A 15,076-nucleotide genomic window follows, 5' to 3' on the forward strand; every position below is an offset into this window, starting at 1 on the left:
GGGGCAAAATTGGCTGTTTCAGTCTTACCAGTTCATTTCTCTCTGTGTGTGTGTGTGTTTGTGTGTGTGTGTGGGGGGGGGGGGGGTGTCTTATTTGCACTCTTGATGTTCTAGAGTGTCACCCCTTCATTGCTGTACACTTTTTTTCAGCACAGTGGCTGATCTGTAGCTTGTACCACCAAAAGTTTCTCTGAGTTTTCCTATTTTTTCGTATTTCCCATTCATTTCCTATGTCGCCCGTTTTCGGGCGGGAGGAAGCTAAGTGTGACTTTTTTTTTTTACGACCCTTTAACATATCAGAATCATCTCCTTGATTTTTTTGTGTGTTCATATAGGTAATAAAACAAAAGTCACCAAGTTTCACCCCCATCCGATGAAGCAAAAAAATTAAACAATTCGAAACGTTCAAGTTTTCGCCTGTTTTCGGGCGAAGAAGCCCAGAGGGCTAAACAATGGGTATAGCCAGGTGAAAATGTCTTGTTGAATCTTGTTGACACATAACAGTAAAATACTTATTGTTAAGGTCTGAATGGAACCCATTTAGGCTACCCATGAGCATAAATACATAGAGGAATTTGTATTTATGCTCATATACAGCCTTTATTGGTTCGCTTGCGGGAAAGTTATGAAATTTGGCACACTAATAGAGGACAGTGTGAACACTCACCATAGCAAATTTGGAGTCTCTAACTCAATCCCTCTAGCACCACCAACTGTCCGAAGTTGCACTCGTGATTATGCTAATCACTTTTGAACTGTACGGACTAGTAGCAAAATTCAATTACACCCTATGACGTCATCTTCCGTCATGTAAATCTTTCTGCCATTTTGAATTGTTTGAAAAACCTACTTTTCGGTGCAGCGCCACCTACTGGTCCGGAGGTATGAAAAATGTTTGTTTTTTTGCAAATGATTTCTGAACAGTTTGTCCAAAATTCATAAGTCATCTTGCTTGATTTGGGGCGTCATGCCAAATCTTATGATATTCAAGTTTCCCATATCGGCCATTTTGAATTTTGTACTAAAATGCTGTATTTTATGAATGCATAAATGTATCATTACAAAACTTGGCATGGGTCATCAACACGATGCCCTGAAGGAGCCTGCAAAGTTTTGAACCAGCGCCACCTAGTGGTCAAATAATTTTTTCAAATGCTTATAGCTCTGTGTGGTTGACTCGTTTTTACGCGAGTCCTCTCCTTAGGTTACTAAGATACCAAACCTAGTCCACGATACCAAACATGCTAGGTAAAAATGCGAATAAATTTTAAATAAATTAGCCTATTGCAATGAAACTGGCAATGAAACTGGTCTTAATAGATCTCTTGGGTCAGGCCGAAAACATAGATACCAAGTTTACCTTATTTGGCCAAACTCCATGTCCGCCATCTTGATTTTTATTCAAAACCTACTTATTCAAACTCCTCTAGACTGTTTGTCCGATTTTCACCGAAATTGAATCGTATCATCTCCTGACCGTGACGACTAAAAGTTATGGATTTTGTATTGATAGAATAAACCGTTTTCATATACCGCAGCAGCAAAGTTGAAGTATGATGCAAAAATTACTATTTAAGCTTTATCTCTGCAATGCCTTGACATATGGACAGCAAACAATAGGTTACAAAACACAGTAACCTGTTAATGTCATTTCTTTATCCTGTAAATGTTAGAAATGTCTTGCATTTATATTAAATTACACACAGTTATCTCTTTACAATTGCCACTTTCATAAAACACTTTTTGACTTTTAAACCTACATTTAACGTCCAACAACAGATATTTCAGCAAAATTTATATTTTTGCGCTGAATATTAATCGTCTTTCTCTGTTTGAGGCGCATTCATGCACGCTGGCACTCATTCAGTAAAGTCTATAAGTTTAACGCAGACTGTCAGGACGATTAATCATGCAAAGTGAAGTGGCGTAGGCAGAAATTGTATTTTGGGTGGGCTAGTGAAAAAGTGAGTGGGCCTATAGTTTTTCCTAGAAAAAAAATGACTTAAATAATAATTAAACCTTAGAGAGTAGAAAAAAGAATAGGCAAACTGAAAAAACAGTTACACCTTTATTTTGCAATAGCCCATTCGGCAAAGGTAATAACAAAACACTGTCTAATCATCATATGTTCAACCAACATGCCCCAGTGAAAAGGGTCCTAGCTATGCCCCTGCTCTAGCAGTTGACTGAGAAACTCATGAATATTCATGAATAAACCACCAATGGAACCAATAAAATCTCAGAAACCGAAGATCTCATAAAAGTAGGCCTACTGAATTGAGATTGTCTTTTTTTTTTTTTACACTTAAGTTTTAAGGAGAAAATGCTTAGCAATACTGTTCACAGATTAATTTACACATGGTGACCATATCTAGAAGCATATATTTAAAACACCGCATGATAGATAAACAACATTACAAACTTGATTTTCACCAAAGTGAGTCTTTAAACACTTGGGGAATGAAGAATGAATCTCGTTCATTTAACTGATTAACCACCACCTGGAATTAATTTGATCTGCCCTCCATTGCCTGAGGATTTATTAAGTGTTAAATCAATCAATCAATCAATCTGTTCCCATCCGATAGCGTTGAATGCAGATGATTGAGAGAAGCTGTCGAGCAGTAGGCTAAACAGTGGTAGCCTAGATTTTAACAGAAGTACTGTGGGGTTTCTGAAAGAGACGTTTGTTTCGCGTTGGATGATTGCTCTTCATGGCTGTGAGGGAGATTTGTGTTTGGAAAGGGCTCATTTTAGCCGTTTTCTTCTTTGCTGTTGAGGGACAGCCATCAGGACCGTAAGTAGCTCTAATGAATGTTATCATTAGTTTTTCCACCAGGTTCAGGGATTTAACTATAATGTTACATAACTGCTATAATAATAATAATAATAATAATATATAAAAAATATTTTAAAAGCAAATTTGTTATAATGTCTAAGAACAAATCTAATTGGAAAAACTTGGGAATTGTATATGATATCTTGTAATCCAAATGTAAAAAAAAAATATATATATATATATATATATATATACTTTTATTTCCTTATTTATGTGTAGACTCGTATTTTTTCCACATTAATACAATTATTTATTTCCACATTTTATGTATATATGTGTTTGTTTTTATTTTTAAATGACATTATTCCGATTGATTTAGCCTACAAAACCAATGATTAATCCATGTCCAAGAGCAGCAACTTTGAAATATGTTATATTTTTAAGCATTTGAACTGTCTCATGTTGTGCATGCAGAATTAGGAAATGTGAACTGCATTTGCAAAAAAAATTGTGCAATTTATTGTACAATAATTGCAAGTGGGGTGACACTCACGATATGAAATGGTTTTTCTCCAAAACATGTTGGCCACAATTATTGGCACCCCTAGGATTTTTTATATATATATATATATATATATATATATATATATATATATATATATCTCTGAAGTATGTTTCCAATGATATTTACAATTATTTTTTAAAAGCACACCAGGGTGACTAAGAACATGAACTTGTCCAGCCATGACTTTTGGTTTAACAGTGGCATAGAGAAGGAAACACAAAGGTCAAATTCCCTTAATCATCCATCACAATGAGTAAAACCACAGAATATAGTTCTGATGTGCAGCAAAATATTGTTGAGCTTCAAAAAAATAGAGAGTGGCTGTAAGAAAATGGCTAAAGCATTGAAAATCCCCATTTCCACCATCAGAGCAATAATTAAGAGGTTCCAATCACCTAAAGATTTTAAGACTCCATTTACACCATTAAGTGGGACATTAGTTTCTGGAGCTAAAAGCTATTTATTTCACAGGTTATTCATGGTGACGTTCCCTGCAGTGATTGAGTCTGGATCTGATGCCAAATTATGCATAACTCTTCTGAAACCCCAAGAGAGCCTCACAATGACAGTTTCTCTGCTCGATGAGAAAAACAGGACAACTCAACTTGTGCAGCAGGTTTCTTCAAAGACATTTCACCGCTGCTTTAGTTTCCAGGTCTGTAATTGGATGCATGTGGCTTTTTTTGGGGGGGGCTTTTTTTTTATGTTAACCGAGTTCCTCCACAGGCTCCTCAAGTAGATGGAGAATCTGTGCAGACGCTGAAGGTAGAAGTCCAAGGGAAGGTCTTCAGAGCGACTGAAGAGAGGAAAGTCATGTTCAGACGTTACCAGCCTTTGACCTTCATCCAGACAGACAAACCCATCTACAATCCAGGACAAACTGGTGAGCTGTAAATGCCCCTTGGTTTAATATTAGAGGTGTAGAAAGTCCATTATGCTATACGTTTTGATAATCTTCAAGTGCATTATGCAATAAATGTGAGTTTATCTGTGCCTTTGCAGTGAATTTCAGAGTTGTCACTATGGATACCAGATTTGTGCCTCTTGATCAGACGGTAAGATGAGATGTTTCACCGTATTGTATGTTCTGACCTTAAACAAACTACAAATTTAATGTAGGTTATTTTTACATGCATAGTTTTGCTCTTTTCTTCAAAGACTTTCTGCTGCATAAATGTGCTTTTAAATGTTTAATATTCCTCTCTTTGTCTTTCAGTACAATCTGCTGGTGGTGGAGGTGAGAATTTGCTCCAGTGCAAGTCTGACTGAAGTCTACGTAGCTTTTTGCACTTTTTTTTTTTTGGCAGTTTTTCTCTGAGCTGTTAATTGTTTTAATAGGACAATAATATTAACCAGATTGGTCAGTGGACAAATGTTTCCTCAACGGGGTGGATATTGCAGCTTTCTCACAAGCTAAACCCAGAGGCTCAGATTGGGATGTACACACTAAAGGCTTTTATTGGTGACCAAATGATCTCCCAGGCTTTTGAGGTGAAAAAGTACGGTAAGTATAATGTGCCACAGTACAGTGACAGATCTGAGGTCTTAATCTAAAAGCATATGTTTTAGTTCTGCCCAAGTTTGACGTGACCGTAAACGCACCACAGACGTACAGCGTTGCAGATGTGGGACTGAAAGTTGAGGCTTGTGCCAAGTGAGTAAAGCTTTATTTTCTTGTCTTGTGGTTGGTCAGTTCTTGATCTTGTTCCTTGTGATGTTTCCCAGATACACACATGGCCAACCTGTGCTTGGTCTAGCCTTGGTGGAAGTGTGTCGTAATCCACTTCCAAACGTTGTGGTTCCTGAGTTGACCCGTCATTGCCTGACTCAAACCGCAGAGGTGTGACTCCTGACTTGCAGTGGAGGGTTTTTCTTCTGCTTGTGGTTGACTTAAATGTGTCTCTTTGTTCTGCTACCAGATGAACGACACTGGCTGTGCATCCCTTACTGTCGATATATCAGCGTTTTTCAACACCAGCTTTGAAAATATGCAAGATAATATGGAAGATTTTCTTATAAATGCTGTTTATGTCCTTGAGGAGGGAACAGGTAAGCCATTTGCTGATCTGAACCAACAGCACATGCTTAAAATTGATGTTCACTTTCATCCCCCAGATGTAGTGATGTCGAAATATACAAAAGTGTCCATTACATTTGAAGTGGGCAAGGTCTCATTTGTGGACCTCCCTGATTATTTTGAACCTGGATCAATGATTAATGGAAAGGCAAGTACAAGTTCATTCCTTGTCACACAAGCCTTCACAGTGGCTCCCTTTCCTAACCTTGATCATTTCCAACAGATATCAGTGTCTCGTTTCGATGATACTCCAATCGCAAACAAAGTGGTTTATCTCCTGGATCGTAACAGCTGGCCCAACAAACTGCTGCAGAATCTGACCACAAACCAGAAAGGACTGGCAGTGTTCTCCCTCAGCACTGCTAATCTTCCTAAAGCTGCTCTCAATCTCGTGGTATGATTCACTCTTTATATTTTGTGACATGTTGACTTCTCTCACTCCCTTTTGCATGAAACCAATTCCATTCGTTGTTCCCCAGGCAAGTGCGACTCCAGAGGTTGTTTATGGTTACAAATCACCACACTTCACTACAGATACAAGGGTTGTTCAGCTTCTCCAACCTGATTCTCCTGACAACCCATCATCGAGTGAACTGACTATAGTGAAGCTCGAGCAGCCGCTCAAATGTGGTGCTGCGTTTCCAGTGACTGTGAAGTATTCTTTTGTTGGAGAGGCCGGTGACTACACTGTTGACATAATTTATATGGTGGGTGATATATTATATTATATTATATTATATATTATATTATATTATATTATATTATATTATATTATATATATATTTTTTCCTTTCTTTAAACTGTACTGGGGTGCGTTTCCCAAAAGCATTGTTAGCCTCCGCTATCTGCATAGTTCAACGAGTCTGTTTCCTGAAACCACAGCTCCAACGAACATTTGCAACCAGCATCGCAAAGTTTTGTGGTTGGATCGACAGCTCTCGACCTGTGGTTAGAAGCAGAGTTTCTTGTTTGTATGACTTAAATCCTTACCTTGAGCAAAATAAGCAAGCTGACATTCAGTACAAACTCTTTCATTTTGAATATATACAAATGTGATTTACGTCTTTTAGTCTGTCAGTTTAAGTTTTTTTTTTTTTTTTTTTTTTTTTAAAAGAGTGCTCATGTGCGTTTGTGCTGTAGAACGAAATAAGCCTATAATTGAATCTGGAAATCAAGCAAATTAACTAAGAAAAAGAGAAATAGTCCTCTGATGCCATGTCTGTAACTTATAGCAAAACATCTAGCATTAATTTGATCTCAAATGAATTCATTAGTTTTTACTCCACAACCTGTGTGATATTAACCAACGTGGTTGAACGTTGCAACGATACGGTTTTGGGAAACAGTCGTGACAAGATAGTTGATTTCTTCAGTGATGCATCATACTTTGGTAGTGAAGCAGCGAGTTACATCATTGTACAGGAAACGCACCCCTGGTGGCATTGTTCAGCACCTTTTGCACCCTTTTGTCAGGTCTTGTCCAGAGGAGTGATCGTCTTCCATGGGTTTCACACAGTCACAGCGAGGGCTTCTAATACAGTCACCAGCGGCTCTGTGTCTTTCCAGCTGTCTGTCAGTGCTGATATGACTCCAGTTGTGCAGATTCTGGTCTACTGTGTTCTGCCCAGTGAGAATGTTGTTGTTGGTAGTGCATCATTTGACACAGAAACATGTTTCCAAAACCAGGTATGATGTGCACTAGCATCTTTTGTCTTCAAGTGGGGTATGATGACATGTCCTACAGCGTGTTGGTCCTTGTTCCAGGTGTCTCTACAGTTCTCTCCTGCTACGGCCGTTCCTGCTGAGGAAAATGTTCTGACTGTCTCTGCTCAAGCAGGATCTCTGTGTGGCATCAGTGCTGTAGATCAGAGCATCCGGATGATGGAGCCAAGAAGACGTCTGAGTGCGGAAATGGTATCCATGTGCCATTTTATTTTTTTATCATGTTTTCTGTTAAGACTTAAAGACAAATTGAACGGATCAATTAAGATGAAAGTCAATTTAAATGAATGGAGCTTTTTTTTTTTTTTTTAAGACCCCCTGTGGTGAAAAACCAAGTTTTTAATATTTATATGTCTGGTGTTTTTAATATACTTTCAGACAAACCATGTGCAAATTCATAAGTCCATGTCATTGCTGAGTATTTTCTCTTTAAAACTGCAGTGTTCTAAATATGGTTTGAAATTGTTTCTGACATCACAAACTACCTTGTAAGCAATCATGTCAACATGCAGGCAGGCTTTAGCATATCATCATTACTATGAAGCAGGGAAGTCTCAAGAGAAGCCATACCAGTATATTTTTCTGTTGAGCTGAAAAATCGTGTACATTAGCAATATAGCAGGTGAATTATGTATAATGATGTATGTTATGATGATCTGGAACATGGTTTGTATAACATTAGCAACACCATTATTAGTGGTTTGCTAATTCAGTCAAGCAAAAGCCTAATTATAATTACAGTTATGTTTTCCAATGTTGTAGAGTGATACCATTGTGCAGCGTTTACTTCAGTAAAGTTGACAAACTGAGTGGATCTCTTTGCTGGTATGAGTGACTGGAGGCAGGGCTAATTGCATATTCATGGATCCACATATTCTAAATGAAGCAAGGGTGTAGAGTTGCATTCAAGCTATTTTAGGGCATTAAAGGGATAGTTCACCCAAAAATGAAAATTCTGTCAGTAATTACTCACCCTCATGTTGTTCCAACCACATAAGACTTTCTTTCATCTTTGGAACACAAATTAAGATATTTTTGATGAAATCTGAGAGCTGGCTCACTCCTTCATAGGCTGATAGGTAATTGCATCTGCAAGCCCAGAAAAGTTAGTGAAAAGACATTGTTAAAATAGTCCAAGTGACTACAGTGGCTCAACCTTAAGTTTATCAAACGATGAGAATACCTTTTGCGCACAAAAAGAACAATGTTATACAACTCTTCCATTTTCTTATGTGTGTGCGTCTGAATGAGTTCACGTAGTGTAACAGCGCAGCGCTTTTGGGTTGTATGTCAGAACATAGGCTCACCACTGGCCAGCATCACACACGACCAGCATCGGCCACAGCCTATGCCTTCACTCTCCCAAAGGAGTCAGACAGTATTTTCTTCAATCCAACTCAGAAGAAAACTGCAAACTTACATCACTCATAGAGAGAGAAAACCTTCAACCAGAACAAAGTCAAACAAACCACTCAAGTTCACAAACTTTTCTTTATTAACCATCAAAATGTTTCTGCTGCAAAGGCCATGCAAGTATACAAATAATGAGGTACTCTGAAAATGATAAGCTGATGGTTCTTTTCATAGTTAAATGGATCTTTACCATAGTTCCATTTTCCTGCTTCCGATTCCATTCTGTCACTCACTATTTTAGCCATGCATGTATGCGTTTAGTTGTGTTTGTGATTTAGTTAATAAAACTTGTGCACAATTCGAATTTGATTCTGATTCTCTGCTTGCAACAAAGTTTATTTTATGCTAGAGCTAACTCGTTACATCTTCCTCTTCTCAACATGGCCTCACACCCTTTGTTGCATGTTCCCGGGGTCGGGTTTATGTAAATTTCAGCGATCGTGATGAAATTTACCTGAACTTTATGATTTCACTGCAAAGTTTCAACAATCAATCAACCACCCCTTTAAGACATTAAGGCCATAGTTTGTAGAAGGTCAAAATAAGACTTTAAGACCTGTGGAAAACCCCTGATTATGTGGCTAAATGATCCATGTGTGTTTTTTTTGTTTTTTTTCTCTCCGTTCTCCTCAGGTGTTCAACTTGCTCCCAGTGCGATCACTATCTGATTATCCATATGAAGTTGAGGATGCACAGGAGTGCCTGAACGTTCGCCCCCATCAAGCTGCTTCTACAGGCCAAGCCTACGAAACCTTCAAGGTATAAAAACGATAATTCTCATGTTTACTAAATCCTTAATTTTCAAATCTTATGTTTGTCTTGTTCTAACAGAGTGTGGGGATGAAGGTTGCCACAAATTTGCCTATCAGAGTCCCTCAGTGTCTGATGTATGGAGGCCTGAATTATCGCAACTTACATCACAGTATGGCCGTTATTTTGATTCTTGCTCTGAATGTGTAATAACTCGCATAGCAATTTCTAGTTGCAGAAAATGTACTTGGGTTTTTTCAGTGGTTTGCTGTTTGTTCCTGTATGGGCCATAACCCAATTTTTACTTGAGATTGGAACAGATAGGGTGTTTTGGAGAGTAACTTCAAATCAAATAGTTTAATTGCTTTCATATGCATGTGGACATTTCAGTACATATACTGATTGTCTTAACCATGTTGATTTGGAGTAAAGCAACGCTTTATTTTTTATTGTTATAATTTTGTGATGTTCCTGATTTAAAGGGGTAGTTCACCCAAAAAGTCATCCTAGCTGTATATGACATTCTTCTTTCAGACGAATACAATTGGAGTTATATTAAAATGTCATGGCTCTTCCAAGCTTTATAATGGGAGTGAATGGCTGTATGCCTTTGGAAAGTCCATCAAAGCGGATCTACAGTATTCATGATAAAAGTTTTCCACGTGCCTCCAGGGGGTTAATAAAGTCCTTCTAAAGTGAAGCGATGCGTTCAAGAAAAATATCCGTATTTAAAACTTTGACTAAAATATCTAGCTTCTGGCAGACGGCCGTACGCAACGATTTACGGGAAAAAGAGTAACCCTTGACGCACAAGGTAATGACGTTTGATTGGACTGCTGTTAACCCATAACAGTTAAAAGGAATACAGCAGTATCTACACTGAAAACATTCCTATATTAAGCAAATAAAATAATGTGATTGTGGGGTTTCCATACTCAGACTTGATTAATAACACTGTTCATGAAAACGGTCAAACCTCAGAGCCAACAGATATTCCTGAAACCATGGCAACAGCTGCTTCAGTAGAAGAAAGTGAGAGCTTCTTCGCTTCTTTTTTTGACGTGATCGTCAGGTCTTACTTTCCAGAAACCTGGATCTGGCAGGTTGCTGAAGTGGGGTTGGTGTGAAGTCTTTTGTTCCATATAAAGCTACTTGTTCATAGTTTTTACTTCTTATACCCCTTATTTCTCCCTTCTGTCCTTCAGAGCCACTGGATCAACGCAAGTTCCTCTCTCTGTTCCTGACACTATCATCACATGGGAGACTGAGGCGTTCTGCCTGTCCTCCAAAGGTTTTGGTCTGGCTCCTCCTGCTCTGCTGACGGTCTTCCAGCCCTTCTTCCTGGAGCTCTCCCTGCCGTACTCCATCGTCCGTGGGGAGTCTTTTGAGCTGAAGGCCACAGTCTTCAGCTATCTGTCCAAGTGCATCATGGTCTGTCATGGTTTTTTCATATAATGGATCTGTATATAGAAGTTTGTGTCCTTCATGTGCACTGTTTTGTTGGCAGGTTAATGTAACTCCAGCTTCATCCACGGCCTTCACTCTTAAACCATATACTGATCCGTATTCATCCTGTCTTTGTGCCAATGGGAGAAAGACCTTCAAATGGGTTCTCTCAGCTTCGGTTCTTGGTCCGTTTCGGACCATCTGTTTCTCTCTAAATTTGAAGTGTATGTGGTATTTCTCACTTCCTGTCTGTCACTACAGGAGCGGTCAATGTGACTGTCAATGCTTCAGCTGAACCATCCCAGACTCCATGTGGCACTGAAGTCGTGACTGTGCCAACGAGAGGACGCATTGATGTAGTCACTCAAAGTCTTCTTGTCCTGGTAAGTGTTACCAGCCTTCTGGAGTTTGATCATGGAGATCATGCTGCTACTGATGTGGTGTTTTATTGCTTCTATAGCCTGAAGGAGTTGAAAAGACAAACACCCAGAGTTGGTTACTGTGTCCAAAGGGTTTGTTTGAACTCGATTAAATCAAAACACATTCTCCCTGTACAACCAAACATTAACCTAGTGTTCAATGCTAATCCATTCTGTTCGGTCCCTAGGAAAAGTTCTTTCTGAAGACGTGACTCTAACGTTTCCAACAGATGTGGTTCAGGGATCAGCCAGATGCTCCGTTTCAGTCCTTGGTAAATTTCAATGGGTTAAAAACATTTTGATTTGTCAGAATAATTTTGTTTCTGATGTGGGTTTTATGCTTGACCTCTCATAGGGGACATAATGGGTCGTGCGCTGAAGAATCTGGATAGGTTATTACAGATGCCGTATGGCTGTGGAGAACAGAATATGGTTGTTCTTGCTCCCAATATTTATATCCTGCAGTACTTGGAAGTCACGGGGCAACTCACCGCAGCCATCCGAGAGACCGCCACAGGCTTCCTTAAGAGCGGTATGTGCGAGCAGATCCATTGAATGTTTGGGAAACTAAATGTTATGTTGGTACGAAATGTAATGTTAACTCCTGCGCTTCCCATTGAAGCTGTCAAAACACAAATATGCACCCCCAAGTTTTTTTTACTTCAACAGGATACCAAGGACAACTAAACTACAGGAACAGTGACGGGTCATACAGCACATTTGGTGATGATGCTTCCAATACATGGTGAGTTTCACACTGTTCTATTCTTGTGTAACCTTTGTCACAGCAGGTTAAATTCAGCGGTTTTTAACTGAACTTCCTCCATGGCCAGGTTGACCTCCTTTGTCATGAGGTCTTTTGGTCTAGCCAAGCGCTTTGTCTTCATTGATCCGGATGTCCTTCAGAGTGCAAAGGACTGGCTAATAAGCCAACAGGGTTCAAATGGCTGTTTCATGCAACAGGGAAATTTGTACCACAATGACATGAAGGTACATGTGTTATCAAATGGACACTAACTCAAAGGCTCTGTCTGAGTTTAATCCATATGCTGGTGTGTTGTAGGGTGGAGTTGGTGAAAACGTGACCACGACTGCCTACACGGTTGTGTCACTGCTTGAACTAGGCGTCCCCATCAAGGTAAAAACATCTCAAAGTTCTGAGTTCCTTGCAGGTGACCTTTCTGTTTTGGCTGTTGTCTGATTGGTTTTGACCCTTCAGGATCCAGTCATTACCAACGCTCTGTCATGCTTGAGGCCTTTCGCTGGGAACCTGGGAAACACTTACACCACGGCTCTGCTTGCCTACACCTTCAGTCTGGCTGGAGAGACCGCCACTCAATCACAGCTTCTAACCACCTTGAAAAACCTTGCCATTTCTGAAGGTGAAATTTACCAGTCTCTTGTTTGCTCCTCTGTATAAGTTGTATTAAGCTTAAATGTCAAAGTTCTTGGTAGAAAGTGGGACTTGTGTAAGTGCGGGAGCTAATCATGGAGGCTAATCAGGAAGTTTCTCATCCAAATAAAGAAATAATTGCCAGTTTATTTTAAAGCACTTCATCTTGCTCAATGTTTATCTACGAAGCCTGTTAAAGTGTAAGCTTATTCTATACTTTTCACTAGGTTTAAAATGCAAATGTCTACTACACAAACATTTCACACTCAGTTACTTTAGTCTTAGTAACTAAAGGAATTATGTTCTGAATCACTACTTGGTTACATGTAAACTTTATTGTTAGATGTAAAAATGTCAGATGTAGATGTTAGATAGCAAAACTTCATAGTCATGAGAATTTGATAGTCAGTTTAAATCTATACAGTATTGTTAAATTTGTTTACTTTAAATTGGCTGATTGATGATAGAATACTTATGCATGACTTGATTAAGGGTTCTATTACCACAGAAATCTTAAATGATCAAATGAGTCAAGACTTTTAATAACTATTTAAAATAAATGGGGGAAAAAACGCACTATGGAAGTTTCCACATTATCAAGCAGCAAAAGCATTTTTTTATAGCACCAAATTGGCATATTAAAGTGATTTCTGAAGTATGCTGAAGACTGGAGTAATGGCCAATGAAAATGGAGCTTTGCATCACAAATTACATTTGAACACCATTGAAATCGAAAATGCAGTCTATGAAAATATAATCTTAGTAGTATCTTGCTTTTGAAAGATTCTTCTGTTTGCAAATTGACCCAAACTCCAGTGTCCTCAAATAAAACTGAACTATAAAACCTTAACACTGAAGTCTTACTCTTAAATACGGGTTTATACTTCTGGTTGTTTGGCATAAATTTTCTCCCCTCCATCTTGTCCTAAGGCGCTAATTTGGTCCATTGGTCTCAGACGACATCTGATGATACTCTGGCGGTGGAGATCAGCTCTTATGTGCTGCTAGCGGTTCTCGCTGTTCAGCCTCTCACGACTGCTAATCTGGGCTATGCTAACCGCATTGTCAACTGGCTTGTGGCCCAGCAGAATCCCTATGGAGGGTTTTCCTCCACCCAGGTGCCTCTTGACTACCAAACATGAGTGCAGTCATTTGAGGATTTATTTTAACCTGGTGCTTGTTTTTAGGACACTGTGGTGGCTCTTCATGCCCTGTCGGTGTACGCTGCTCAAGTGTTCAGCTTGGACGGCTCCAGCACTGTTACCATACAGTCCTCAGTAGTAGGAGGAGACTCTTATAGCTTCAAAGTGAATCGGGACAACAGGCTGCTGTATCAGGAGAAGCCGCTGAAGAACATTCCTGGCAAATATAGTGTTGAAGCATCAGGATCCACTTGTGTGTCTGTGCAGGTATGCATCTTAACCCCATCTATTTCTGTTAATATGAATTTTACTGTTCTTTTGAGTTTGCGCTGCACTCAAACTGTAGGTTGCGTGTTTCTACAACATCCTGACACCTGTTAAAGTCTCCAGGACACTGAATGTCGAAGCAAATGTGACCGAGTACTGCCGACCGCTTGGGGCCAATCTCATGTTGAACTTTACAGTGAAGTAAGAATTGCGCGTTCGTGCGTGTGTGTGGAAATCAGATCTTGTTTATAACTCGTACAAAGGAGAACTGCTTTCTTGTTCCTGTTGACTAAACTTATTGTCTTCATTCAGATACAATGGAGCAAAAGCAACTACCAACATGGTTCTAGTGGATATTAAGCTCCTGTCGGGCTTCACAGCTGACACGTCATTGGTTTGTATTTAAGATGATTTAGAAAGTCCCAAAATGCTTGAAGCTCCTTTAGATGTAATTGTGTCTGTAAATGATGGTCTCTTCCTCTCAGCTTGGTTCTTCACCCCGATCGTTTGCCCCGCTAGTGGAGCGGGTTGATGCTGAAGATGATCATGTCCTAGTGTATCTGAAAGAGGTGAGACTTGGGTATATTACTAGCTGCCATCTAATCAAGTGCTGCGTATGTGCTGCTGTTCATCCTTTGTCTCGCAGGTTCCCAAAGGCGTCCCCATGAGCTACACTCTGCAGCTGAAACAGGTTCTTGCAGTGGAAAATCTCAAGCCAGCAGTCATAAATGTTTATGACTACTATCAGACAAGTATACTTTCATCATCGTAATTATGCTTTGCTCTGGCTGAATTCACGGGTCAACATGATCCATCTCATTTCCTGTTCTTCTTTCAGGTGATTCGTTTGAGACCACCTACACATCTACCTGTCCATTGTGCAATGGAACATGTGACTCAGAATAAAATAAAAAGACCCTTTTATGCAATCACTTGTTTGCCTCTTTGCTGAACATTTGAATAGTCTTCCTAACATTGTCCGGGAAGCAGACACACTGTCAGTTTAAATCTAGAAAAAAACGCATCTCTTTTACCTGGCATTCATATAGAACATTACATTTTCTATTATTCAAATGTTAAATGGTTATTAGGCTGCATTGATT

At 39.3% G+C, this 15,076-nt stretch overlaps 1 pseudogene across 1 annotated transcript; it reads left to right on the top strand.

The window, feature by feature from the left end:
• Window positions 1-3,714: 3,714 nt before the first annotated feature.
• Window positions 3,715-14,900, top strand: LOC311082924 (alpha-2-macroglobulin-like protein 1; annotated as a pseudogene). Its single transcript, XR_014609546.1, has 32 exons — window positions 3,715-3,999; window positions 4,071-4,227; window positions 4,347-4,399; window positions 4,561-4,581; window positions 4,683-4,848; window positions 4,914-4,998; window positions 5,070-5,184; window positions 5,264-5,393; window positions 5,460-5,569; window positions 5,645-5,815; window positions 5,901-6,128; window positions 6,895-7,107; window positions 7,186-7,335; window positions 9,190-9,315; window positions 9,388-9,478; window positions 10,288-10,423; window positions 10,512-10,737; window positions 10,814-11,135; window positions 11,213-11,264; window positions 11,360-11,443; window positions 11,527-11,703; window positions 11,841-11,916; window positions 12,005-12,161; window positions 12,235-12,309; window positions 12,391-12,553; window positions 13,495-13,682; window positions 13,752-13,973; window positions 14,053-14,174; window positions 14,286-14,367; window positions 14,459-14,542; window positions 14,620-14,725; window positions 14,812-14,900. The product of XR_014609546.1 is annotated as an alpha-2-macroglobulin-like protein 1 (transcript).
• The last annotated feature ends 176 nt before the right edge of the window (window positions 14,901-15,076 follow it).

Source organism: Abramis brama (assembly GCF_963993115.1).
Source record: "Abramis brama genome assembly, chromosome: 1".
NCBI lineage: Eukaryota > Metazoa > Chordata > Actinopteri > Cypriniformes > Leuciscidae > Abramis > Abramis brama.